The following is a 26,167-nucleotide window of genomic DNA, read 5'->3' as shown; positions in this document are numbered from 1 at the left end:
AGTGGGGCAGTGGGATTAGTTTGGGGATTGATACAGGGCTATGGGGAGAGAGCGGGGCAGTGGGATTAGTTTGGGATTGATACAGGGCTATGGGGAGAGAGCGGGGCAGTTTGGGGATTGATACAGGGCTATGGGAGAGAGTGGGGCAGTGGGATTAGTTTTGGATTGATACAGGGCTATGGGGAGAGAGCGGGGCAGTTTGGGGATTGATACAGGGCTATGTGAAGAGAGTGGGGCAGTGGGATTAGTTTGGGGATTGATACAGGGCTATGGAGCGGGGCAGTGGGATTAGTTTGGGGATTGACACAGGGCTATGGGGAGAGAGCGGGGCAGTGGGATTAGTTTGGAGATTGACACAGAGCAATGGGGAGAGAGCGGGGCAGTGGGATTAGTTTGGGGATTGGTACAGGGCTATGGGGAGAGAGTGGGGCAGTGGGATTAGTTTGGGGATTGATACAGGGCTATGGGGCGAGAGCGGGGCAGTGGGATTAGTTTGGGGATTGACACAGGGCTATGGGGAGAGAGTGGGGCAGTGGGATTAGTTTGGGATTGATACAGGGCTATGGGGAGAGAGCGGGCCAGTGGGATTAGTTTGGGGATTGATACAGGGCTATGAGGAAAGAGTTGGACAGTGGGATTAGTTTGGGGATTGATACAGGGCTACGGGGAGAGAGTGGGGCAGTGGGATTAGTTTGGGGATTGATACAGGGCTATGGGTAGAGAGCGGGGCAGTGGGATTGGTTTGGGATTGATACAGGGCTATGGGGAGAGAGCGGGGCAGTTTGGGGATTGATACAGGGCTATGGGAGAGAGTGGGGCAGTGGGATTAGTTTGGGATTGATACAGGGCTATGGGGAGAGAGCGGGGCAGTGGGATTAGTTTGGGGATTGATACAGGGCTATGGGGAGAGAGCGGGGCAGTGGGATTCGTTTGGGTATTGATACAGGGCTATGGGGAGAGAGCGGAGCAATGGGATTAGTTTGGGGATTGATACAGGGCTATGGGGAGAGAATGGGGCAGTGGGATTAGTTTGGGGATTGATACAGGGCTATGGGGAGAGAGTGGGACAGTGGGATTAGTTTGGGGATTGACACAGGGCTATGGGGAGAGAGCGGGGCAGTGGGATTAGTTTGGGGATTGATACAGGGCTATGGGGAGAGAGCGGGGCAGTTTGGGGATTGATACAGGGCTATGGGAGAGAGTGGGGCAGTGGGATTAGTTTGGGATTGATACAGGGCTATGGGGAGAGAGCGGGGCAGTGGGATTAGTTTGGGGATTGATACAGGGCTATGGGGAGAGTGGGACAGTGGGATTAGTTTGGGGATTGACACAGGGCTATGGGGAGAGAGCGGGGCAGTGGGATTAGTTTGGGGATTGATACAGGGCTATGGGGAGAGAGCGGGGCAGTGTGATTAGTTTGGGGATTGACACAGGGCTACGGGGAGAGAGCAGGGCAGTGGGATTAGTTTGGGGATTGATACAGGGCTATGGGGAGAGAACGGGGCAGTGGGATTAGTTTGGGGATTGATAGAGGGCTATGGGGCGAGAGCGGGGCAGTGGGATTAGTTTGGGGATTGATACAGGGCTATGGGGAGAGAGCGGGGCAGTGGGATTAGTTTGGGGATTGATACAGGGCTATGGGGAGAGAGTGGGGCAGTGGGATTAGTTTGGGGATTGATACAGGGCTATGGGGAGAGAGCGGGGCAGTGGGATTAGTTTGGGATTGATACAGGGCTATGGGGAGAGAGCGGATAGTGGGATTAGTTTGGGGATTGATACAGGGCTATTGGGAGAGAGCGGGACAGTGGGATTAGTTTGGGGATTGATACAGGGCTATGGGGACGAGCGGGACAGTGGGATTAGTTTGGGGATTGATACAGGGCTATGGGGACAGAGCGGACAGTGGGATTAGTTTGGGGATTGATACAGGGCTATGGGGAGAGAGCGGGACAGTGGGATTAGTTTCGGAATTGATACAGGGCTACGGGGAGAGAGCGGGGCAGTGGGATTAGTTTGGGGATTGATACAGGGCTATGGGGAGAGAGCGGGGCAGTGGGATTAGTTTGGGATTGATACAGGGCTATGGGGAGAGAGCGGGGCAGTTTGGGGATTGATACAGGGCTATGGGAGAGAGTGGGGCAGTGGGATTAGTTTTGGATTGATACAGGGCTATGGGGAGAGAGCGGGGCAGTTTGGGGATTGATACAGGGCTCTGTGAAGAGAGTGGGGCAGTGGGATTAGTTTGGGGATTGATACAGGGCTATGGAGCGGGGCAGTGGGATTAGTTTGGGGATTGACACAGGGCTATGGGGAGAGAGCGGGGCAGTGGGATTAGTTTGGAGATTGACACAGGGCTATGGGGAGAGAGCGGGGCAGTGGGATTAGTTTGGGGATTGGTACAGGGCTATGGGGAGAGTGTGGGGCAGTGGGATTAGTTTGGGGATTGATACAGGGCTATGGGGCGAGAGCGGGGCAGTGGGATTAGTTTGGGGATTGACACAGGGCAATGGGGAGAGAGTGGGGCAGTGGGATTAGTTTAGGGATTGACACAGGGCTATGGGGAGAGAGCGGGGCAGTTTGGGGATTGATACAGGGCTATGGAGAGAGAGTGGGGCAGTGGGATTAGTTTGGGGATTGATACAGGGCTATGGGGAGAGAGCGGGCCAGTGGGATAAGTTTGGGGATTGATACAGGGCTATGAGGAAAGAGTTGGACAGTGGGATTAGTTTGGGGATTGATACAGGGCTATGGGGAGAGAGCGGGGCAGTGGGATTAGTTTGGGGATTGATAGAGGGCTATGGGGAGAGAGCGGGGCAGTGGGATTAGTTTGGGGATTGACACGGCTATGGGGAGAGAGCGGGGCAGTGGGATTAGTTTGGGGATTGATACAGGGCTATGGGGAGAGAGCGGGGCAGTGGGATTAGTTTGGGGATTGACACAGGGCTATGGGGAGAGAGTGGGGCAGTGGGATTAGTTTGGGATTGATACACGGCTATGGGGAGAGAGCGGGGCAGTGGGATTAGTTTGGGGATTGATACAGGGCTATGGAGAGAGAGTGGGACAGTGGGATTAGTTTGGGGATTGAACCAGGGCTATGGGGAGAGAGCGGGGCAGTGGGATTAGTTTGGGGATTGACACAGGGCTATGGGGAGAGAGCGCGATAGTGAGATTAGTTTGGGGATTGATACAGGGCTATGGGGAGAGAGTGTGGCAGAGAGATTAGTTTGGGGATTGATACAGGGCTATGGGGGGAGAGCGGGGCAGTGGGATTAGTTTGGGGATTGATACAGGGCTATGGGGAGAGAGCGGGGCAGTGGGATTAGTTTGGGGATTGGTACAGGGCTATGGGGAGAGTGTGGGGCAGTGGGATTAGTTTGGGGATTGATACAGGGCTATGGGGCGAGAGCAGGGCAGTGGGATTAGTTTGGGGATTGACACAGGGCTATGGGGAGAGAGTGGGGCAGTGGGATTAGTTTGGGGATTGACACAGGGCTATGGGGAGAGAGCGGGGCAGTTTGGGGATTGATACAGGGCTATGGAGAGTGGGGCAGTGGGATTAGTTTGGGGATTGATACAGGGCTATGGGGAGAGAGCGGGCCAGTGTGATTAGTTTGGGGATTGATACAGGGCTATGAGGAAAGAGTTGGACAGTGGGATTAGTTTGGGGATTGATACAGGGCTATGGGGAGAGAGCGGGGCAGTGGGATTAGTTTGGGGATTGATACAGGGCTATGGGGAGAGAGTGTGGCAGAGAGATTAGTTTGGGGATTGATACAGGGCTATGGGGGGAGAGCGGGGCAGTGGGATTAGTTTGGGGATTGATACAGGGCTATGGGGAGAGAGCGGGGCAGTGGGATTAGTTTGGGGATTGATACAGGGCTATGCGGAGAGAGCGGGGCAGTGGGATTAGTTTGGGGATTGATACAGGGCTATGGGGAGAGTGTGGGGCAGTGGGATTAGTTTGGGGATTGATACAGGGCTATGGGGACGAGCGGGACAGTGGGATTAGTTTCGGAATTGATACAGGGCTACGCGGAGAGTGGGGCAGTGGGATTAGTTTGGGGATTGTTACAGGGCTATGGGGAGAGAGCGGGGCAGTGGGATTAGTTTGGGATTGATACAGGGCTATGGGGAGAGAGCGGGGCAGTTTGGGGATTGATACAGGGCTATGGGAGAGAGTGGGGCAGTGGGATTAGTTTTGGATTGATACAGGGCTATGGGGAGAGAGCGGGGCAGTTTGGGGATAGATACAGGGCTATGTGAAGAGAGTGGGGCAGTGGGATTAGTTTGGGGATTGATACAGGGCTATGGAGCGGGGCAGTGGGATTAGTTTGGGGATTGACACAGGGCTATGGGGAGAGAGCGGGGCAGTGGGATTAGTTTGGGGATTGAACCAGGGCTATGGGGAGAGAGCGGGGCAGTGGCATTAGTTTGGGGATTGACACAGGGCTATGGGGAGAGAGCGCGATAGTGAGATTAGTTTGGGGATTGATACAGGGCTATGGGGAGAGAGTGTGACAGAGAGATTAGTTTGGGGATTGATACAGGGCTATGGGGGGAGAGCGGGGCAGTGGGATTAGTTTGGGGATTGATACAGGGCTATGGGGAGAAGTGTGGCAGAGAGATTAGTTTGGGGATTGATACAGGGCTATGGAGCGAGGCAGGGGGTTTAGTTTGGGGATTGATACAGGGCTATGGGGAGAGAGCGGGGCAGTGGGATTAGTTTGGGGATTGGTACAGGGCTATGGGGAGAGTGTGGGGCAGTGGGATTAGTTTGGGGATTGACACAGGGCTATGGGGAGAGAGTGGGGCAGTGGGATTAGTTTGGGGATTGACACAGGGCTATGGGGAGAGAGCGGGGCAGTTTGGGGATTGATACAGGGCTATGGAGAGAGAGTGGGGCAGTGGGATTAGTTTGGGGATTGATACAGGGCTATGGGGAGAGAGCGGGCCAGTGGGATTAGTTTGGGGATTGATACAGGGCTATGAGGAAAGAGTTGGACAGTGGGATTAGTTTGGGGATTGATACAGGGCTATGGGGAGAGAGCGGGGCAGTGGGATTAGTTTGGGGATTGATAGAGGGCTATGGGGAGAGAGCGGGGCAGTGGGATTAGTTTGGGGATTGACACGGCTATGGGGAGAGAGCGGGGCAGTGGGATTAGTTTGGGGATTGATACAGGGCTATGGGGAGAGAGCGGGGCAGTGGGATTAGTTTGGGGATTGACACAGCTATGGGGAGAGAGCGGGGCAGTGGAATTAGTTTGGGGATTGATACAGGGCTATGGGGAGAGAGCGGGGCAGAGGGATTAGTTTGGGGATTGATCCAGGGCTATGGGGAGAGAGCGGGGCAGTGGGATTCGTTTGGGGATTGATACAGGGCTATGGGGAGAGAGTGGGGCAATGGGATTAGTTTGGGGATTGATACAGGGCTATGGGGAGAGAGCGGGACAGTGGGATTAGTTTGGGGATTGATACAGGGCTATGGGGAGAGAGTGGGGCAGTGGGATTAGTTTGGGTTGATACACGGCTATGGGGAGAGAGCGGGGCAGTGGGATTAGTTTGGGGATTGATACAGGGCTATGGAGAGAGAGTGGGACAGTGGGATTAGTTTGGGGATTGAACCAGGGCTATGGGGAGAGAGCGGGGCAGTGGGATTAGTTTGGGGATTGACACAGGGCTATGGGGAGAGAGCGCGATAGTGAGATTAGTTTGGGGATTGATACAGGGCTATGGGGAGAGAGTGTGGCAGTGGGAATTAGTTTGGGATTGATACAGGGCTATGGGGAGAGAGTGGGGCAGTGGGATTAGTTTGGGATTGATACAGGGCTATGGGGAGAGAGCGGGGCAGTGGGATTAGGTTGGGGATTGATACAGGGCTATGGGGAGAGAGTGTGGCAGAGAGATTAGTTTGGGGATTGATACAGGGCTATGGGGGGAGAGCGGGGCAGTGGGATTAGTTTGGGGATTGATACAGGGCTATGGGGAGAAGTGTGGCAGAGAGATTAGTTTGGGGATTGATACAGGGCTATGGAGCGAGGCAGGGGGTTTAGTTTGGGGATTGATACAGGGCTATGGGGAGAGAGCGGGGCAGTGGGATTAGTTTGGGGATTGATACAGGGCTATGGGGAGAGAGTGTGGCAGAGAGATTAGTTTGGGGATTGATACAGGGCTATGGGGGGAGAGCGGGGCAGTGGGATTAGTTTGGGGATTGATACAGGGCTATGGGGAGAGTGGGACAGTGGGATTAGTTTGGGGATTGATACAGGGCTATGGGGAGAGAGCGGGACAGTGGGATTAGTTTGGGGATTGATACAGGGCTATGGGGAGAGAGTGGGACAGTGGGATTAGTTTGGGGATTGACACGCCTATGGGAGAGAGCGGGGCAGAGAGATTAGTTTGGGGATTGATACAGGGCTATGGGAGAGAGCGGGGCAGTGGGATTAGTTTGGGGATTGATACAGGGCTATGGGGAGAGAGCGGGGCAGTGGGATTAGTTTGGGGATTGACACAGGGCTATGGGGAGGGTGCGGGACAGTGGGATTAGTTTGGGGATTGATACAGGGCTATGGGGAGAGAGCGGGACAGTGGGATTAGTTTGGGGATTGATACAGGGCTACGGGGAGAGAGTGGGGCAGTGGGATTAGTTTGGGGATTGATACAGGGCTATGGGGACAGAGCGGACAGTGGGATTAGTTTGGGGATTGATACAGGGCTATGGGGAGAGAGCGGGACAGTGGGATTAGTTTGGGGATTGATACAGGGCTACGGGGAGAGAGTGGGGCAGTGGGATTAGTTTGGGGATTGATACAGGGCTATGGGGAGAGAGCGGGGCAGTGGGATTAGTTTGGGATTGATACAGGGCTATGGGGAGAGAGCGGGGCAGTTTGGGGATTGATACAGGGCTATGGGAGAGAGTGGGGCAGTGGGATTAGTTTGGGATTGATACAGGGCTATGGGGAGAGAGCGGGGCAGTTTGGGGATTGATACAGGGCTATGGGGAGAGAGCGGGGCAGTGGGATTAGTTTGGGGATTGGTACAGGGCTATGGGGAGAGAGTGGGGCAGTGGGATTAGTTTGGGGATTGACACAGGGCTATGGGGAGAGAGCGGGGCAGTTTGGGGATTGATACAGGGCTATGGGGAGAGAGCGGGCCAGTGGGATTAGTTTGGGGATTGAGACAGTGCAATGAGGAGAGAGTTGGACAGTGGGATTAGTTTGGGGATTGATACAGGGCTATGGGGAGAGAGTGGGTCAGTGGGATTAGTTTGGGGATTGATACAGGGCTATGGGGAGAGAGCGGGGCAGTGGGATTAGTTTGGGGATTGACACGGCTATGGGGAGAGAGCGGGGCAGTGGGATTAGTTTGTGGATTGATACAGGGCTATGGGGAGAGAGCGGGGCAGTGGGATTAGTTTGGGGATTGATACATGGCTATGGGGAGAGAGCGGGGCAGTGGGATTCGTTTGGGTATTGATACAGGGCTATGGGGAGAGAGCGGAGCAATGGGATTAGTTTGGGGATTGATACAGGGCTATGGGGAGAGAATGGGGCAGTGGGATTAGTTTGGGGATTGATACAGGGCTATGGGGAGAGAGTGGGGCAGTGTAATTAGTTTGGGGATTGATACACGGCTATGGGGAGAGAGCGGGGCAGTGGGATTAGTTTGGGGATTGATACAGGGCTATGGGGAGAAAGCGGGACAGTGGGATTAGTTTGTGGATTGATACAGTGCTATGGGGATAGAGTGGGGCAGTGGGATTAGTTTGGGGATTGACACAGGGCTATGGGGAGAGAGCGGGGCAGTGGGATTAGTTTGGGGATTGATACAGGGCTATGGGGAGAGAGCGGGGCAGTGGGATTAGTTTGGGGATTGATACAGGGCTATGGGGAGAGAGCGGGGCAGTGGGATTAGTTTGGGGATTGACCCAGGGCTATGGGGAGAGAGCGGGGCAGTGGGATTAGTTTGGGGATTGATACAGGGCTATGGGGAGAGAATGGGGCAGTGGGATTAGTTTGGGGATTGATACAGGGCTCTGGGGAGAGCGTGGCAGTGGGATTAGTTTGGGGATTGATACAGGGCTATGGGGAGAGAATGGGGCAGTGGGATTAGTTTGGGGATTGATACAGGGCTATGGGGAGAGAGCGGGGCAATGGGATTAGTTTGGGGATTGATACAGGGCTATGGGGAGAGAGCGGGGCAGTGGGATTAGTTTGGGATTGATACAGGGCTATGGGGAGAGAATGGGGCAGTGGGATTAGTTTGGGGATTGATACAGGGCTATGGGGAGAGAACGGGGCAGTGGGATTAGTTTGGGGATTGATACAGGGCTTTGGGGAGAGAGTGGGGCAGTGGGATTAGTTTGGGGATTGATACAGGGCTATGGGGCGAGAGCGGGGCAGTGGGATTAGTTTGGGGATTGATACAGGGCTATGGGGCGAGAGCGGATAGTGGGTTTAGTTTGGGGATTGATACAGGGCTATGGGGCGAGAGCGGGGCAGTGGGATTAGTTTGGGGATTGATACAGGGCTATGGGGAGAGAGCGGGGCAGTGGGATTAGTTTGGGGATTGATACAGGGCTATGGGGAGAGAGTGGGGCAGTGGGATAAGTTTGGGGATTGATACAGGGCTATGGGGAGAGAGCGGGGCAGTGGGATTAGTTTGGGGATTGATACAGGGCTATGGGGAGAGAGCGGGGCAGTGGGATTAGTTTGGGGATTGATACAGGGCTATGGGGAGAGAGTGGGGCAGTGGGATTAGTTTGGGGATTGATACAGGGCTATGGGGAGAGAGTGGGGCAGTGGGATTAGTTTGGGGATTGATACAGGGCTATGGGGAGGGAGTGGGGCAGTGGGATTAGTTTGGGGATTGATACAGAGCTATGGGGAGGGAGTGGGGCAGTGGGATTAGTTTGGGGATTGATACAGGGCTATGGGGAGGGAGTGGGGCAGTGGGATTAGTTTGGGGATTGATACAGGGCTATGGGGAGGGAGTGGGGCAGTGGGATTAGTTTGGGGATTGATACAGGGCTATGGGGAGAGAGCAGGGCAGTGGGATTAGTTTGGGGATTGATACAGGGCTATGGGGAGAGAGCGGGGCAGTGGGATTAGTTTGGGGATTGATACAGGGCTATGGGGAGAGAGTGGGGCAGTGGGATTAGTTTGGGGATTGATACAGGGCTATGGGGCGAGAGCGGGGCAGTGGGATTAGTTTGCAATTGTTACAGGGCTATGGGAGAGAGCGGGGCAGTGGGATTAGTTTGGGGATTGATACAGGGCTATGGGGAGAGAGCGGGGCATTGGGATTAGTTTGGGGATTGATACAGGGCTATGGGGAGGGAGCGGGACAGTGGGATTAGTTTGGGGATTGATACAGGGCGATGGGGAGAGAGTGGGGCAGTGGGATTAATTTGGGGATTGACACAGGACTATGGGGAGAGAGCGAGGCAGTGGGATTAGTTTGGGGATTGATACAGGGCTATGGGGAGAGAGCGGGGCAGTGGGATTAGTTTGGGGATTGATACAGGGCTATGGGGAGAGAGCGGGACAGTGGGATTAGTTTGGGGATTGATACAGGGCTATGGGGAGAGAGCGGGGCAGTGGGATTAGTTTGGGGATTGACACAGGACTATGGGGAGAGTGGGGCAGTGGGATTAGTTTGGGATTGATACAGGGCTATGGGGAGAGAGCGGGGCAGTGGGATTAGTTTGGGGATTGATACAGGGCTATGGGGAGAGAGCGGGGCAGTGGGATTAGTTTGGGCATTGATACAGAGCTATGAGGAGAGAGTGGGACAGTGGGATTAGTTTGGGGATTGATACAGGGCTCTGGGGAGAGAGCGGGGCAGTGGGATTAGTTTGGGGATTGATACAGGGCTATGGGGAGAGAGTGGGGCAGTGGGATTAGTTTGGGGATTGATACAGGGCTATGGGGAGAGAGTGGGTCAGTGGGGTTAGTTTGGGGATTGATACAGGGCTATGGGGAGAGAGTGGGGCAGTGGGATTAGTTTGGGGATTGATCCAGGGCTATGGGGAGAGAGCGGGGCAGTGGGATTAGTTGGGGATTGATACAGGGCTATGGGGAGAGAGCGGGACAGTGGGATTAGTTTGGGGATTGATACAGGGCTATGGGGAGAGAGCGGGGCAGTGGGATTAGTTTGGGGATTGATACAGGGCTATGGGGAGAGAGCGGGGCAGTGGGATTAGTTTGGGGATTGATACAGGGCTATGGAGAGAGAGTGGGGCAGTGGGATTAGTTTGGGGATTGACACAGGGCTATGGGGAGAGAGCGGGACAGTGGGATTAGTTTGGGGATTGACACAGGTCTATGGGGAGAGAGCGGGGCAGTGGGATTAGTTTGGGGATTGATACAGGGCTATGGGGAGAGAGTGGGGCAGTGGGATTAGTTTGGGATTGATACAGGGCTATGGGGAGAGAGTGGGGCAATGGGATTAGTTTGGGGATTGATACAGGGCTATGGGGAGAGAGCGGGACAGTGGGATTAGTTTGGGGATTGACACAGGGCTATGGGGAGAGAGCGGGGCAGTGGGTTTAGTTTGGGGATTGATACAGGGCTATGGGGAGAGAGCAGGGCAGTGGGATTAGTTTGGGGATTGACACAGGGCTATGGGGAGAGAGCGGGACAGTGGGATTAGTTTGGGGATTGACACAGGGCTATGGGGAGAGAGCGGGGCAGTGGGATTAGTTTGGGATTGATACAGGGCTATGGGGAGAGAGCGGGGCAGTGGGATTAGTTTGGGGATTGATACAGGGCTATGGGGAGAGTGCGGGGCAGTGGGATTAGTTTGGGGATTGATACAGGGCTATGGGGAGAGAGCGGGACAGTCGGATTAGTTTTGGGATTGATACAGGGCTATGGGGAGAGAGCGGGGCGGTGGGATTAGTTTGGGGATTGATACAGGGCTATGGGGAGAGAGCGGGACAGTAGGATTAGTTTGGGGATTGATACAGGGCTATGGGGAGAGAGCGGGGCAGTGGGATTAGTTTGCGGATTGATACAGGGCTATGGAGACAGAGCGGGACAGTGGGATTAGTTTGGGGATTGATACAGGGCTATGGGGAGAGAGCGGGACAGTGGGATTAGTTTGGGGATTGATACAGGGCTATGGGGAGAGAGTGGGGCAGTGGGATTAGTTTGGGGTTAGTTTGGGGATTGACACAGGGCTATGGGGACAGAGCGGGACAGTGGGATTAGTTTGGGGATTGATACAGGGCTATGGGGAGAGAGCGGGACAGTGGGATTAGTTTGGGGATTGATACAGGGCTATGGGGAGAGAGTGGGGCAGTGGGATTAGTTTGGGGTTAGTTTGGGGATTGATACAGGGCTATGGGGAGAGAGCGGGGCAGTGGGATTAGTTTGGGGATTGATACAGGGCTATGGGGAGAGAGCAGGGCAGTAGGATTAGTTTGGGGATTGATACAGTGCTATGGGGAGAGAGTGGGGCAGTGGGATTAGTTTGGGGATTGATACAGGGCTATAGGGAGAGAGCGGGGCAGTGGGTTTAGTTTAGGATTGATACAGGGCTACGGGCAGAGAGTGGGGCAGTGGGATTAGTTTGGGGATTGATACAGGGCTGTGGGGAGAGAGCGGGGCAGTGGGATTAGTTTGGGGATTGATACAGGGCTATGGGGAGAGAGCGGGGCAGTGGGATTAGTTTGGGGATTGATACAGGGCTATGGGGAGAGAGCGGGGCAGTGGGATTAGTTTGGGGATTGATACAGGGCTATGGGGAGAGAGCGGGGCAGTGGGATTAGTTTGGGGATTGATACAGGGCTATGGAGAGAGTGGGTCAGTGGGATTAGTTTGGAGATTGATGCAGGGCTATGGGGAGAGAGCGGGGCAGTGGGATTAGTCTGGGGATTGATACAGTGCTATGGGGAGAGAGTGGGGCAGTGGGATTAGTTTGGGGATTGATACAGGGCTATGGGGAGAGAGTGGGGCAGTGGGATTAGTTTGGGGATTGATACAGGGCTATGGGGAGAGCGGGGCAGTGGGATTAGTTTGGGGATTGACACAGGGCTATGGGGAGAGAGCGGGACAGTGGGATTAGTTTGGGGATTGACACAGGGCTATGGGGAGAGAGCGGGGCAGTGGGATTAGTTTGGGATTGATACAGGGCTATGGGGAGAGAGCGGGGCAGTGGGATTAGTTTGGGGATTGATACAGGGCTATGGGGAGAGTGCGGGGCAGTGGGATTAGTTTGGGGATTGATACAGGGCTATGGGGAGAGAGCGGGACAGTCGGATTAGTTTTGGGATTGATACAGGGCTATGGGGAGAGAGCGGGGCGGTGGGATTAGTTTGGGGATTGATACAGGGCTATGGGGAGAGAGCGGGACAGTAGGATTAGTTTGGGGATTGATACAGGGCTATGGGGAGAGAGCGGGGCAGTGGGATTAGTTTGCGGATTGATACAGGGCTATGGAGACAGAGCGGGACAGTGGGATTAGTTTGGGGATTGATACAGGGCTATGGGGAGAGAGCGGGACAGTGGGATTAGTTTGGGGATTGATACAGGGCTATGGGGAGAGAGTGGGGCAGTGGGATTAGTTTGGGGTTAGTTTGGGGATTGACACAGGGCTATGGGGACAGAGCGGGACAGTGGGATTAGTTTGGGGATTGATACAGGGCTATGGGGAGAGAGCGGGACAGTGGGATTAGTTTGGGGATTGATACAGGGCTATGGGGAGAGAGTGGGGCAGTGGGATTAGTTTGGGGTTAGTTTGGGGATTGATACAGGGCTATGGGGAGAGAGCGGGGCAGTGGGATTAGTTTGGGGATTGATACAGGGCTATGGGGAGAGAGCAGGGCAGTAGGATTAGTTTGGGGATTGATACAGTGCTATGGGGAGAGAGTGGGGCAGTGGGATTAGTTTGGGGATTGATACAGGGCTATAGGGAGAGAGCGGGGCAGTGGGTTTAGTTTAGGATTGATACAGGGCTACGGGCAGAGAGTGGGGCAGTGGGATTAGTTTGGGGATTGATACAGGGCTGTGGGGAGAGAGCGGGGCAGTGGGATTAGTTTGGGGATTGATACAGGGCTATGGGGAGAGAGCGGGGCAGTGGGATTAGTTTGGGGATTGATACAGGGCTATGGGGAGAGAGCGGGGCAGTGGGATTAGTTTGGGGATTGATACAGGGCTATGGGGAGAGAGCGGGGCAGTGGGATTAGTTTGGGGATTGATACAGGGCTATGGAGAGAGTGGGTCAGTGGGATTAGTTTGGAGATTGATGCAGGGCTATGGGGAGAGAGCGGGGCAGTGGGATTAGTCTGGGGATTGATACAGTGCTATGGGGAGAGAGTGGGGCAGTGGGATTAGTTTGGGGATTGATACAGGGCTATGGGGAGAGAGTGGGGCAGTGGGATTAGTTTGGGGATTGATACAGGGCTATGGGGAGAGCGGGGCAGTGGGATTAGTTTGGGGATTGATACAGGGCTATGGGGAGAGAGCGGGACAGTGGGATTAGTTTGGGGATTGATACAGGGCTATGGGCAGAGAGTGGGGCAGTGGGATTAGTTTGGGGATTGATACAGGGCTATGGGGAGAGCGGGGCAGTGGGATTAGTTTGGGGATTGATACAGGGCTATGGGGAGAGAGCGGGGCAGTGGGATTAGTTTGGGGATTGATACAGGGCTATGGGGAGAGAGTGGGGCAGTGGGTTTAGTTTGGGGATTGATACAGGGCTATGGAGAGAGAGTGGGGCAGTGGGATTAGTTTGGGGATTGATACAGGGCTATGGGGAGAGCGGGGCAGTGGGATTAGTTTGGGGATTGATACAGGGCTATGGGGAGAGAGCGGGGCAGTGGGATTAGTTTGGGGATTGATACAGGGCTATGGGGAGCGAGTGGGGCAGTGGGATTAGTTTGGGGATTGATACAGGGCTATGGGGAGAGAGCGGGGCAGTGGGATTAGTTTGGGGATTGATACAGGGCTATGGGGAGAGAGCGGGGCAGTGGGATTAGTTTGGGGATTGATACAGGGCTATGGGGAGCGAGTGGGGCAGTGGGATTAGTTTCGGGATTGATACAGGGCTATGGGGAGAGAGCGGGGCAGTGGGATTAGTTTGGGGATTGATACAGGGCTATGGGGAGAGAGTGGGACAGTGGGATTAGTTTGGGGATTGATACAGGGCTATGGGGAGAGAGTGGGTCAGTGGGATTAGTTTGGGGATTGATACAGGGCTATGGGGAGAGAGCGGGACAGTGCGATTAGTTTGGGGATTGAGACAGGGCTGTGGGGAGAGAGCGGGGCAGTTTGGGATTGAGACAGGGATCGAAGACGCCACCAACCTCGGACTCCTTCTTGAGTTGCGTCAGTCTGTCCACCTCCTCGAGGACCCGCTGCGATTGGTCGAGAATGCCGTTGGAGCCCAAGACTTCCGCCCGGGCCAGGAGCTTCCCGATATCTTCGTTGAGCATTTGCACCTTCTCTACCTGCGGGGAAAACCGGGAGCGAGGGAAGATGGGGACGGGTTATCGGTGAGAGGGAGGTCATCAAATTCACTGCCTTCTCCACCCACCCCTCCCCCCAACAGATCCTCTGTCGTCAACTAAAATGGCCACTTGTGGTCAACGTGAGGCACAGACAAGACGCCAGACCTGACCCGCTACAGCGAAATAGAGATAGATTGGAGAGTTGGGCAGAGAAGTGGCGGATGGAGTTCAATCCAGGAAAATGGGAGGTGATGCATTTTGGAAGATCCAATTCAAGAGCGGACGGTCAGTGGAAAGGTCCTGGGGAAAATTGATGTACAGAGAGATCTGGGAGTTCAGGTCCATTGTTACCCTGAAGGTGGCAACGCAGGTCGACAGAGTGGTCAAGAAGGCATACAGCATGCTTGCCTTCATCGGACGGGGTATTGAGTACAAGAGTCGGCAGGTCATGTTACAGTTGTACCGGACTTTGGTTAGGCCACATTTGGAATACCGCGTGCAGTTCTGGTCGCCACATCACCAGAAGGATGTGGACGCTTTCGAGAGGGTGCAGAGGAGGTTCACCGGGACGTTGCCTGGTCTGGAGGGCGCTAGCTCGGAAGAGAGGTTGAGTAGACTAGGATTGCTTCCGTTGGAAAGTCGGAGGTTGAGGGGGGGGACCTGATTGAGGTCTACAGAATTATGTGCGGTATGGACAGGGGGGGGGGGGGGGGGGGATAGCAACAAGCTTTTTCCAAGAGCGGGGGGTGCCAATTACAGGGGGTCCCGATTTCAAGGTGAGAGGGGGAAAGTTTAAGGGAGATGTGCGGGGAAAGTTTTTTACGCAGAGGGTGCCTGGAACGCTTGGCCAGCGGAGGTGGTAGAGGCGGGCACGATAGCCTCATTCAAGATGCGTCTAGGCAGATATATGAACGGGCGGGGAACAGAGGGAAGTAGATCCTTGGGAAAATAGGCGCCGGGTTTAGATAAAGGATCTGGATCGGCGCAGGCTGGGAGGGCCGAAGGGCCTGTTCCTGTGCCTGGGACAATGACAGCTGGGACCTGCCCAGCCACCGAGGTACCCCGCACCCCACCCCCCCCCCCCCCCCCCCTCATTGGCCAGAATCGATGAGGGTGGTCAAGATACTATCGATCCATTGGATCCTGAGACAGTACCGCCCGAGAGGCCGCGGAAGCGAAGGATACGAAGCCCAGCGAACGAGGGATCGGCCTGTTTCGGGACCGGCCTCTGTGCGACCGACTGCAGCCTATCGACCGAGTCCAAGGACCCGCAATCGCTACCTGAAGGGGGAGTCCAGCCGAAACGCACCCGGCGACTTCCACGTGGACACAGTTTAAAAGGCCTTATCTACCCACACAGTGCCGGTCACCCCGACGTTAAATCGAGGTCACCTCAGTTATTAGGTCCAGTTTATTGCGTCACCACGTGGTCCGGTTGTCGGGCCATTCGGTCGACATCAGAAACGGCTTGCGGTTCAGATGGAAATGAAGAGGTCGACACCTCCCGACACCCCCCCCCCCCCCCCCCCGCAGCCCGTACCTTGGCGATGATCTCGGTGCTGAACGACCTTTGCACCAGGACCAACTTGTTCTTGTCCTGCTGTGCCTTGCGGTCGCAGTCGTCCAGGAACTCCTCCAGCACGTCCATGGCCTGCGGGGCGGGAAGACGGAAAACGGGAAGACACCAGACGGAGCCAAAACGGCCGAGAGATTCCCCCCCCCTCCCCACCCACCCACCCCGATTCCCGGGAGGGGGGGGGGGGGGGGGGAGGCAGGCAGACCGGATCTCAACAAAGGGGCCTCCGTAAAACGTGACAGAGGGGAGCCGGACATCCTTAGAACGCAGTAAGTAGTCTTAGTAACGCCAGGTTAAAGTCCGACAGGTCTGTTTCGAATCTCGAGCTTCCGGAGCGCAGCCCCTTCCTCAGGTGAACGACGCGATGGGGTCCACAAACACATAAGAGGACAAAGTCAAAGGGGGCAAGACGATAATTTGAATGTTAGTCTTTGCAGGTAATTAAGTCTTTACAGGTCCAGACGGAGCGACTGGAGAGAGGGGCAACCCCAGGTTAAAGAGGTGCGAATTGCCTCAAGGCAGGGCAGTTGGGTGGGATTTCGCAAGCCCGGGCCAGACGGGTGGGGGGTTTCTACGAGGCGATTCTGCGCTGTCGCGCGTACTGAAGGCTGCCTTGGAGAACGCTTAACGAAGGGACCTGTAAAGACTCACATTCAAAGTATCGTCTTGCATCTTTGAATTTGTCTGTACGTATGTTTGTCGAACCCACCTCTTCACTCACCTGAGGAAGGAGCAGCGCTCCGAAAGCTAGTGATTCGAAACAAACCAGTTGGGACTTTAACCAGGTGTTGTAAGACTTCTTACTGTGCTCCTCCCAGTCCAACGCCGGCAACTCCACATCATTCTATATATAAACCAGCCCGAACCCCTCGATTAGATTCCAGTCTGTAACTCACTCCCGGGTATCTGTTATTCTATATATAAACACCCCGAACCCCTCGATTAGATTCCAGTCTGTAACTCACTCCCGGGTACCTGTTATTCTATATATAAACCACCCCGAACCCCTCGATTAGATTCCAGTCTGTAACTCACTCCCGGGTACCTGTTATATACCACCCCGAACCCCTCGATTAGATTCCAGTCTGGAACTCACTCCCAGGTATCTGTTATTCTATATATAAACCACCCCGAACCCCTCGATTAGATTCCAGTCTGTAACTCACTCCCGGGTATCTGTTATTCTATATATAAATCACCCCGAACCCCTCGATTAGATTCCAGTCTGTAACTCACTCCTGGGTATCTGTTATTCTGTATATAAACCCCCCCGAACCCCTCGATTAGATTCCAGTCTGTAACTCACTCCCGGGTATCTGTTATTCTATATATAAACCACCCCGAACCCCTCGATTAGATTCCAGTCTGTAACTCACTGCCGGGTATCTGTTATTCTATATATAAACCACCCCGAACCCCTCGATTAGATTCCAGTCTGTAACTCACTCCCGGGTATCTGTTATTCTATATATAAACCACCCTGAACCCCTCGATTAGATTCCAGTCTGTAACTCACTCCCGGGTATCTGTTATTCTATATATAAACCACCCCGAACCCCTCGATTAGATTCCAGTCTGTAACTCACTCCCGGGTATCTGTTATTCTATATATAAATCACCCTGAACCCCTCGATTAGATTCCAGTCTGTAACTCACTCCCGGGTATCTGTTATTCTATATATAAACCACCCTGAACCCCTCGATTAGATTCCAGTCTGTAACTCACTCCCGGGTATCTGTTATTCTATATATAAACCACCCCGAACCCCTCGATTAGATTCCAGTCTGTAACTCACTCCCGGGTATCTGTTATTCTATATATAAACCACCCCGAACCCCTCGATTAGATTCCAGTCTGTAACTCACTCCCGGGTGTCTGTTATTCTATATATAAACTACCCCGAACCCCTCGATTAGATTCCAGTCTGTAACTCACTCCCGGGTATCTGTTATTCTATATATAAACCACCCCGAACCCCTCGATTAGATTCCAGTCTGTAACTCACTCCCGGGTATCTGTTATTCTATATATAAACCACCCCGAACCCCTCGATTAGATTCCAGTCTGTAACTCACTCCCGGGTGTCTGTTATTCTATATATAAACTACCCCGAACCCCTCGATTAGATTCCAGTCTGTAACTCACCCCCGTGTATCTGTTTTCTATATATAAACCACCCCGAACCCCTCGATTAGATTCCAGTCTGTAACTCACTCCCGGGTATCTGTTAGTCTGTATACAAACCACCCCGAACCCCTCGATTAGATTCCAGTCTGTAATTCACCCCCGTGTATCTGTTATTCTATATATAAACCACCTCGAACCCCTCGATTAGATTCCAGTCTGTAACTCACACCCGGGTATCTGTTATTCTATATATAAACCATCCCGAACACCTCGATTAGATTCCAGTCTGTAACTCACTCCCGGGTATCTGTTATTCTATATATAAACCACCCTGAACCCGTCGATTAGATTCCAGTCTGTCACTCACTCCCGGGTATCTGTTATTCTATATATAAACCACCCTGAACCCCTCGATTCGATTCCAGTCTGTAACTCACTCCCGGGTATCTGTTATTCTATATATAAACCACCCCGAACCCCTCGATTAGATTCCAGTCTGTAACGCACTCCCGGGTATCTGTTATTCTATATATAACCCACCCCGAACCCCTCGATTAGATTCCAGTCTGTAACTCACTCCCGGGTATCTGTTATTCTATATATAAACCATCCCGAACCCCTCGATTAGATTCCAGTCTGTAACTCACTCCCGGGTATCTGTTATTCTATATATAAACCATCCCGAACCCCTCGATTAGATTCCAGTCTGTAACTCACTCCCGGGTATCTGTTATTCTATCTGTAAACCACCCCGAACCCCTCGATTAGATTCCAGTCTGTAACTCATTCCCGGGTATCTGTTATTCTATATATAAACCACCCCGAACCCCTCGATTAGATTCAAGTCTGTAACTCACTCCCGGGTATCTGTTATTCTATATATAAACCACCCCGAACCCCTCGATTAGATTCAAGTCTGTAACTCACTCCCGGGTATCTGTTATTCTATATATAAACCACCCTGAACTCCTCGATTAGATTCCAGTCTGTAACTCACTCCCGGGTATCTGTTATTCTATATATAAACCACCCTGAACTCCTCGATTAGATTCCAGTCTGTAACTCACTCCCGGGTATCTGTTATTCTATATATAAACCACCCCGAACCCCTCGATTAGATTCCAGTCTGTAACTCACTCCCGGGTATCTGTTATTCTATCTATAAACCACCCCGAAACCCTCGATTAGAATCCAGTCTGTAAATCACTCCCGGGTATCTGTTATTCTATATATAAACCACTCCGAAACCCTCGATTAGATTCCAGTCTGTAACTCACTCCTGGGGATCTGTTATTCTATATATAAACCATCCCGAACCCCTCGATTAGATTCCAGTCTGTAACTCACTCCCGGGTATCTGTTATTCTATATATAAACCACTCCGAAACCCTCGATTAGATTCCAGTCTGTAACTCACTCCTGGGGATCTGTTATTCTATATATAAACCACCCCGAACCCCTCGATTATATTCCAGTCAGTAACTCACTGCCAGTTATCTGTTATTCTATATATAAACCACCCTGAACCCCTCGATTAGATTCCAGTCTGTAACTCACTCCCGGGTATCTGTTATTCTGTATATAAACCACCCCGAACCCCTCGATTAGATTCCAGTCTGTAACTCACTCCCGGGTATCTGTTATTCTATATATAAACCACCCCGAACCTCTCGATTAGATTCCAGTCTGTAACTCACTCCCGGGTATCTGTTATTCTATATATAAACCACCCCGAACCCCTCGATTAGATCCCAGTCTGTAACTCACTCCCGGGTATCTGTTATTCTGTATATAAACCACCCCGAACCCCTCGATTAGAAATGCTGAGGTGAATGAGGGAGGAGGCTGCAGGAGCATTCACCTGAGGAAGGAGCAGCGCTCCGAAAGCCAGTGATTCGAAACAAACCTGTCGGGACTTTAACCAGGTGTTTCTAAGTCTTCTTACAGTGACCGCCCCAGTCCAACGCCGGCACCCCCAGGTCGTCCGTTAACTGGAGAGAGTCGGCAGAAAGTTGCCGCCTGGGAGGGATTAGCTGAGCCCCCTGCGCAAATCGCTTAAATCCCAGTTTGCAAACTCAGCAAAGCCCAGCCGTTATTTTAAACAGAATCGGGGATAAGAATAGGGAAGTCTTTCTAAAACTATGTGAGGCACGAGTTAGAGTCACACCTGGAATAACGAGAACCGTTTTGGTCCCCGTATCGAAAAACGGATCAAGAGAAGGTTCGCTCGGTCGGGAGGGATTATTCCATGCCCCCCCTCCAGCCCGCTCACCTCTTTCTCGAACAAGTAGTCCCTGCTCTTAGCCGCGTTGAGGTAGTCCGCCCGCAAGGCCACATCGTGCAGTTTCTTGCAGGCCCCGATGTCCATCTTCTGCAGGAAGGAGAGAGCACAGAGTCAGGCCGAGGTGGCGAGAGAGAGGGCGACAGAGCGAGAGAGAGGGCGACAGAGCGGGAGAGAGGGCGAGAGAGAGAGGGCGACAGAGCGAGAGAGAGGGCGACAGAGCGAGAGAGAGGGCGACAGAGAGGGAGAGAGGGCGACAGAGAGGGAGAGAGGGCGACAGAGCGAGAGAGAGGGCGACAGAGCGAGAGAGAGGGCGACAGAGCGAGAGAGAGGGCGACAGAGCGAGAGAGAGGGCGACAGAGCGAGAGAGAGGGCGACAGAGCGAGAGAGAGGGCGACAGAGCGAGAGAGAGGGCGACAGAGCGAGAGAGAGGGCGACAGAGCGAGAGAGAGGGCGAGAGAGAGGGCGACAGAGCGAGAGAGAGGGCGACAGAGCGAGAGAGGGCGACAGAGCGAGAGAGAGGGAGAGAGGGCGAGAGAGAGAGGGCGACAGAGCGAGAGAGAGGGCGACAGAGCGAGAGAGAGGGCGACAGAGCGAGAGAGAGGGCGACAGAGCGAGAGAGAGGGCGACAGAGCGAGAGAGGGCGACAGAGCGAGAGAGGGCGACAGAGCGAGAGAGGGCGACAGAGCGAGAGAGGGCGACAGAGCGAGAGAGAGGGAGAGAGGGCGAGAGAGAGAGGGCGACAGAGCGAGAGAGAGGACGACAGAGCGAGAGAGAGTGCGACAGAGCGAGAGAGAGGGCGACAGAGCGAGAGAGGGCGACAGAGCGAGAGATGGCGACAGAGCGAGAGAGGGCGACAGAGCGAGAGAGAGGGAGAGAGGGCGAGAGAGAGAGGGCGACAGAGCGAGAGAGAAGGCGAGAGAGAGAGGGCGACAGAGCGAGAGAGAGGGCGACAGAGCGGGAGAGAGAGCGACAGAGCGAGAGAGAGGGCGACAGAGCGAGAGAGAGGGCGACAGAGCGAGAGAGAGGGCGACAGAGCGAGAGAGAGGGCGACAGAGCGAGAGAGAGGGCGACAGAGCGAGAGAGAGGGCGACAGAGCGAGAGAGAGGGCGACAGAGCGAGAGAGAGGGCGACAGAGCGAGAGAGAGGGCGACAGAGCGAGAGAGAGGGCGACAGAGCGAGAGAGAGGGCGACAGAGCGAGAGAGAGGGCGACAGAGCGAGAGAGAGGGCGATAGAGCGAGAGAGAGGGCGACAGAGCGAGAGAGAGGGCGACAGAGCGAGAGAGAGGGCGACAGAGCGAGAGAGAGGGCGACAGAGCGAGAGAGAGGGCGACAGAGCGAGAGAGAGGGCGACAGAGAGGGCGACAGAGCGAGAGAGAGGGCGAAAGAGCGAGAGAGAGGGCGACAGAGCGAGAGAGAGAGCGACAGAGCGAGAGACAGGGCGACAGAGCGAGAGAGAGGGCGACAGAGCGAGAAAGAGGGCGACAGAGCGAGAGAGAGGGCGACAGAGCGAGAGAGAGGGCGACAGAGCGAGAGAGAGGGCGACAGAGCGAGAGAGAGGGCGACAGAGCGAGAGAGAGGGCGACAGGGCGAGAGAGAGGGCGACAGAGCGAGAGAGAGGGCGACAGAGAGAGAGAGAGGGCGACAGAGCGAGAGAGAGGGCGACAGAGCGAGAGAGAGGGCGACAGAGCGAGAGAGAGGGCGACAGAGCGAGAGAGAGGGCGACAGAGCGAGAGAGAGGGCGACAGAGAGAGAGAGAGGGCGACAGAGCGAGAGAGAGGGCGACAGAACGAGAGGGCGACAGAGCGAGAGAGAGGGCGACAGAGCGAGAGAGAGGGCGACAGAGCGAGAGAGAGGGTGACAGAGAGGGAGAGGGTGACAGAGAGAGAGGGCGACAGAGCGAGAGAGGGTGACAGAGCGAGAGAGAGGGCGACAGAGCGAGAGAGAGGGCGACAGAGCGAGAGAGAGGGCGACAGAGCGAGAGAGAGGGCGACAGAGCGAGAGAGAGGGCGACAGAGCGAGAGAGAGGGCGACAGAGCGAGAGAGAGGGCGACAGAGCGAGAGAGAGGGCGACAGAGCGAGAGAGAGGGCGACAGAGCGAGAGAGAGGGCGACAGAGCGAGAGAGGGCGACAGAGCGAGAGAGAGGGCGACAGAGCGAGAGAGAGGGCGACAGAGCGAGAGAGAGTGCGACAGAGCGAGAGAGAGGGCGACAGAGCGAGAGAGAGGGCGACAGAGCGAGAGAGGGCGACAGAGCGAGAGAGGGCGACAGAGCGAGAGAGGGCGACAGAGCGAGAGAGGGCGACAGAGCGAGAGAGAGGGAGAGAGGGCGAGAGAGAGAGGGCGACAGAGCGAGAGAGAGGGCGACAGAGCGAGAGAGAGGGCGACAGAGCGAGAGAGAGGGCGACAGAGCGAGAGAGAGGGCGACAGAGCGAGAGAGAGGGCGACAGAGCGAGAGAGAGGGCGACAGAGCGAGAGAGAGGGCGACAGAGCGAGAGAGAGGGCGACAGAGCGAGAGAGAGGGCGACAGAGCGAGAGAGAGGGCGACAGAGCGAGAGAGAGGGCGACAGAGCGAGAGAGAGGGCGACAGAGCGATAGAGAGGGCGACAGAGCGAGAGAGAGGGCGACAGAGCGAGAGAGAGGGCGACAGAGCGAGAGAGAGGGCGACAGAGCGAGAGAGAGGGCGACAGAGCGAGAGAGAGGGCGACAGAGCGAGAGAGAGGGCGACAGAGCGAGAGAGAGGGCGACAGAGCGAGAGAGAGGGCGACAGAGCGAGAGAGAGGGCGACAGAGCGAGAGAGAGGGCGACAGAGCGAGAGAGAGGGCGACAGAGCGAGAGAGAGGGCGACAGAGCGAGAGAGAGGGCGACAGAGCGAGAGAGAGGGCGACAGAGCGAGAGAGAGGGCGACAGAGCGAGGAGAGAGAGGGCGACAGAGCGAGAGAGAGGGCGACAGAGCGTGAGAGAGGGCGACAGAGCGAGAGAGAGGGCTACAGAGCGAGAGAGAGGGCGACAGAGCGAGAGAGAGGGCGACAGAGCGAGAGAGAGGGCGACAGAGCGAGGGAGAGGGCGACAGAGCGAGAGAGAGGGCGACAGAGCGAGAGAGAGGGCGCAGAGAGGGAGAGAGGGCGACAGAGCGAGAGAGAGGGCGACAGAGCGAGAGAGAGGGCGACAGAGCGAGAGAGGGGGCGACAGAGCGAGAGAGGGCGACAGAGCAAGAGAGAGGGTGACAGAGCGAGAGGGCGACAGAGCGAGAGAGAGGGCGACAGAGCGAGAGAGAGGGCGACAGAGCGAGAGAGAGGGCGACAGAGCGAGAGAGAGGGCGACAGAGCGAGAGAGAGGGCGACAGAGCGAGAGAGAGGGCGACAGAGCGAGAGAGAGGGTGACAGAGCGAGAGAGAGGGTGACAGAGCGAGAGAGCGACAGAGCGAGAGAGAGGGCGACAGAGCGAGAGAGAGGGCGACAGAGCGAGAGAGAGGGCGACAGAGCGAGAGAGGGCGACAGAGCGAGAGAGAGGACGACAGAGCGAAAGAGGGGGCGACAGAGCGAGAGAGAGGGCGACAGAGCGAGAGAGAGGGCGACAGAGCGAGAGAGAGGGCGACAGAGCGAGCGACAGAGCGAGAGAGAGGGCGACAGAGCGAGAGAGAGGGCGACAGAGCGAGAGAGAGGGCGATAGAGCGAGAGAGAGGGCGACAGAGCGAGAGAGAGGGCGACAGAGCGAGAGAGAGGGCGACAGAGCGAGAGAGAGGGCGACAGAGCGAGAGAGAGGGCGACAGAGCGAGAGAGAGGGCGACAGAGCGAGGGTGACAGAGCGAGGGAGAGGGCGACAGAGCGAGGGAGAGGGCGACAGAGTGAGAGAGAGGGCGACAGAGCGAGAGCGACAGAGCGAGAGAGGTGACAGAGCAAGAGAGCGACAGAGAGGAAGACAGGGCGACAGAGCGAGAGAGAGAGCGACAGAGAGGGAGTCAGGGCGACAGAGGGCAACAGAGCAGAGAGAGCGAGAGAGAGAGGGACAGAGCGAGAGAGAGGGTGACAGAGAGAGGGCGACAGAGCGAGGGAGAGGGTGACAGAGAGAGAGGGCGACAGAGAGGGAGAGAGGGCGACAGAGAGGGAGAGAGGGAGACAGAGCGAGAGAGAGGGCGGGAGAGAGGGCGGAGAGAGGGCGGAGAGAGGGCGGAGAGAGGGCGGAGAGAGGGCGGAGAGAGGGCGGGAGAGAGGGCGGGAGAGAGGGCGGGAGAGAGGGCGGGAGAGAGGGCGGAGAGAGGGCGCAGAGAGGGAGAGAGGGAGACAGAGCGAGAGAGAGGGCGGGAGAGAGGGCGGAGAGAGGGCGGAGAGAGGGCGGGAGAGAGGGCGGGAGAGAGGGCGGGAGGGCGGGAGAGAGGGCGGAGAGAGGGCGACAGAGAGGGAGAGAGGGAGACAGAGCGAGAGAGAGGGCGGGAGAGAGGGCGGAGAGAGGGCGGAGAGAGGGCGGGAGAGAGGGCGGGAGAGAGGGCGGGAGAGAGGGCGGGAGAGAGGGCGGAGAGAGGGCGCAGAGAGGGCCGGAGAGAGGGCGGGAGAGAGGGCGGGAGGGCGTGTGCGGGACCCAGCCGGCTGCCCTGCCGCTCCCAGCCCCCGGCGGGGGTTACATACCGAGCCGGCCAGGATATCGTGCGGACAGGAGTCGAGGAGATGCGCCTTGCAGACTTTATCATCCGTGAACTTCACCTTCTGACGGTTCACATCACCTGTGGGGTTCGGGGGGGAAGGAGGGAGAGAGGGCAGGGAAGGAGGGAGAGAGGGGAGGGAGGGAGAGAGAGAGGGGAGGGAGGGAGAGAGAGAGGGGAGGGGGGGAGAGAGGGAGGGAGGGAGAGAGAGAGGGAGGGGGAGAGAGAGGGAGGGGGAGAGAGAGGGGAGGGAGGGAGAGAGAGAGGGGAGGGAGGGAGAGAGGGGAGGGAGGGAGAGAGAGAGGGGAGGGAGGGAGAGAGAGAGGGGAGGGAGGGAGAGAGAGAGGGGAGGGAGGGAGAGAGAGAGGGTAGGGAGGGAGAGAGAGAGAGGGAGGGAGGGAGGGAGAGAGAGAGGGAGGGAGGGAGAGAGGGAGGGGGGGAGAGGGAGGGAGGGAGAGAGGGAGGGAGGGAGAGAGGGAGGGGGGGAGAGGGAGGGAGGGAGAGAGAGAGGGAGGGGGAGAGAGAGGGGAGGGAGGGAGAGAGAGAGGGGAGGGAGGGAGAGAGAGGGGGAGGGGGGGAGAGAGGGAGGGAGGGAGAGAGAGAGGGAGGGGGAGAGAGAGGGAGGGGGAGAGAGAGGGGAGGGAGGGAGAGAGGGGAGGGAGGGAGAGAGAGAGGGAGGGAGGGAGAGAGAGAGGGAGGGAGAGAGAGAGGGGGGGGGGGAGAGGGAGGGGGGGGGGAGAGGGAGGGGGGGGAGAGGGAGGGAGGGAGAGAGAGAGGGAGGGGGAGGGAGAGAGAGAGGCAGGGGGGGAGAGAGAGGGAGGGAGGGAGAGAGAGAGAGGGGAGGGAGGGAGGAAGAGAGAGAGAGAGGGAGGGTGGGAGGGTGGGAGAGTGAGAGGGTGGGTGAGTGAGTGGGAGGGGTGGGAGTGAGAGAGGGGGAGGGAGGAGAGAGTGAGAGAGGGAGGGTGAGAGTGAGAGAGGGAGGTGGAGGGAGAGTGAGAGGGAGGGAGGGGAGAGAGAGAGGGGGAGGGAGGGAGAGAGAGAGGGGAGGGAGGAAGAGAGGGGAGGCAGGGAGAGAGAGGGGAGGGAGGGAGAGAGA

General features: G+C 56.0%; 1 pseudogene; it reads right to left on the bottom strand.

Moving 5' to 3' along the window:
- LOC140399685 (putative RNA-binding protein Luc7-like 1) overlaps positions 1-25,181 on the bottom strand; it is a 69,477-nt pseudogene extending 44,296 nt beyond the window's left edge.
- Positions 25,182-26,167: the final 986 nt, after the last annotated feature.

This window comes from Scyliorhinus torazame, chromosome 23 (genome assembly GCF_047496885.1).
Source record: "Scyliorhinus torazame isolate Kashiwa2021f chromosome 23, sScyTor2.1, whole genome shotgun sequence".
Taxonomy (NCBI): domain Eukaryota; kingdom Metazoa; phylum Chordata; class Chondrichthyes; order Carcharhiniformes; family Scyliorhinidae; genus Scyliorhinus; species Scyliorhinus torazame.
This window is presented reverse-complemented; position numbering and strand designations above follow the sequence as displayed.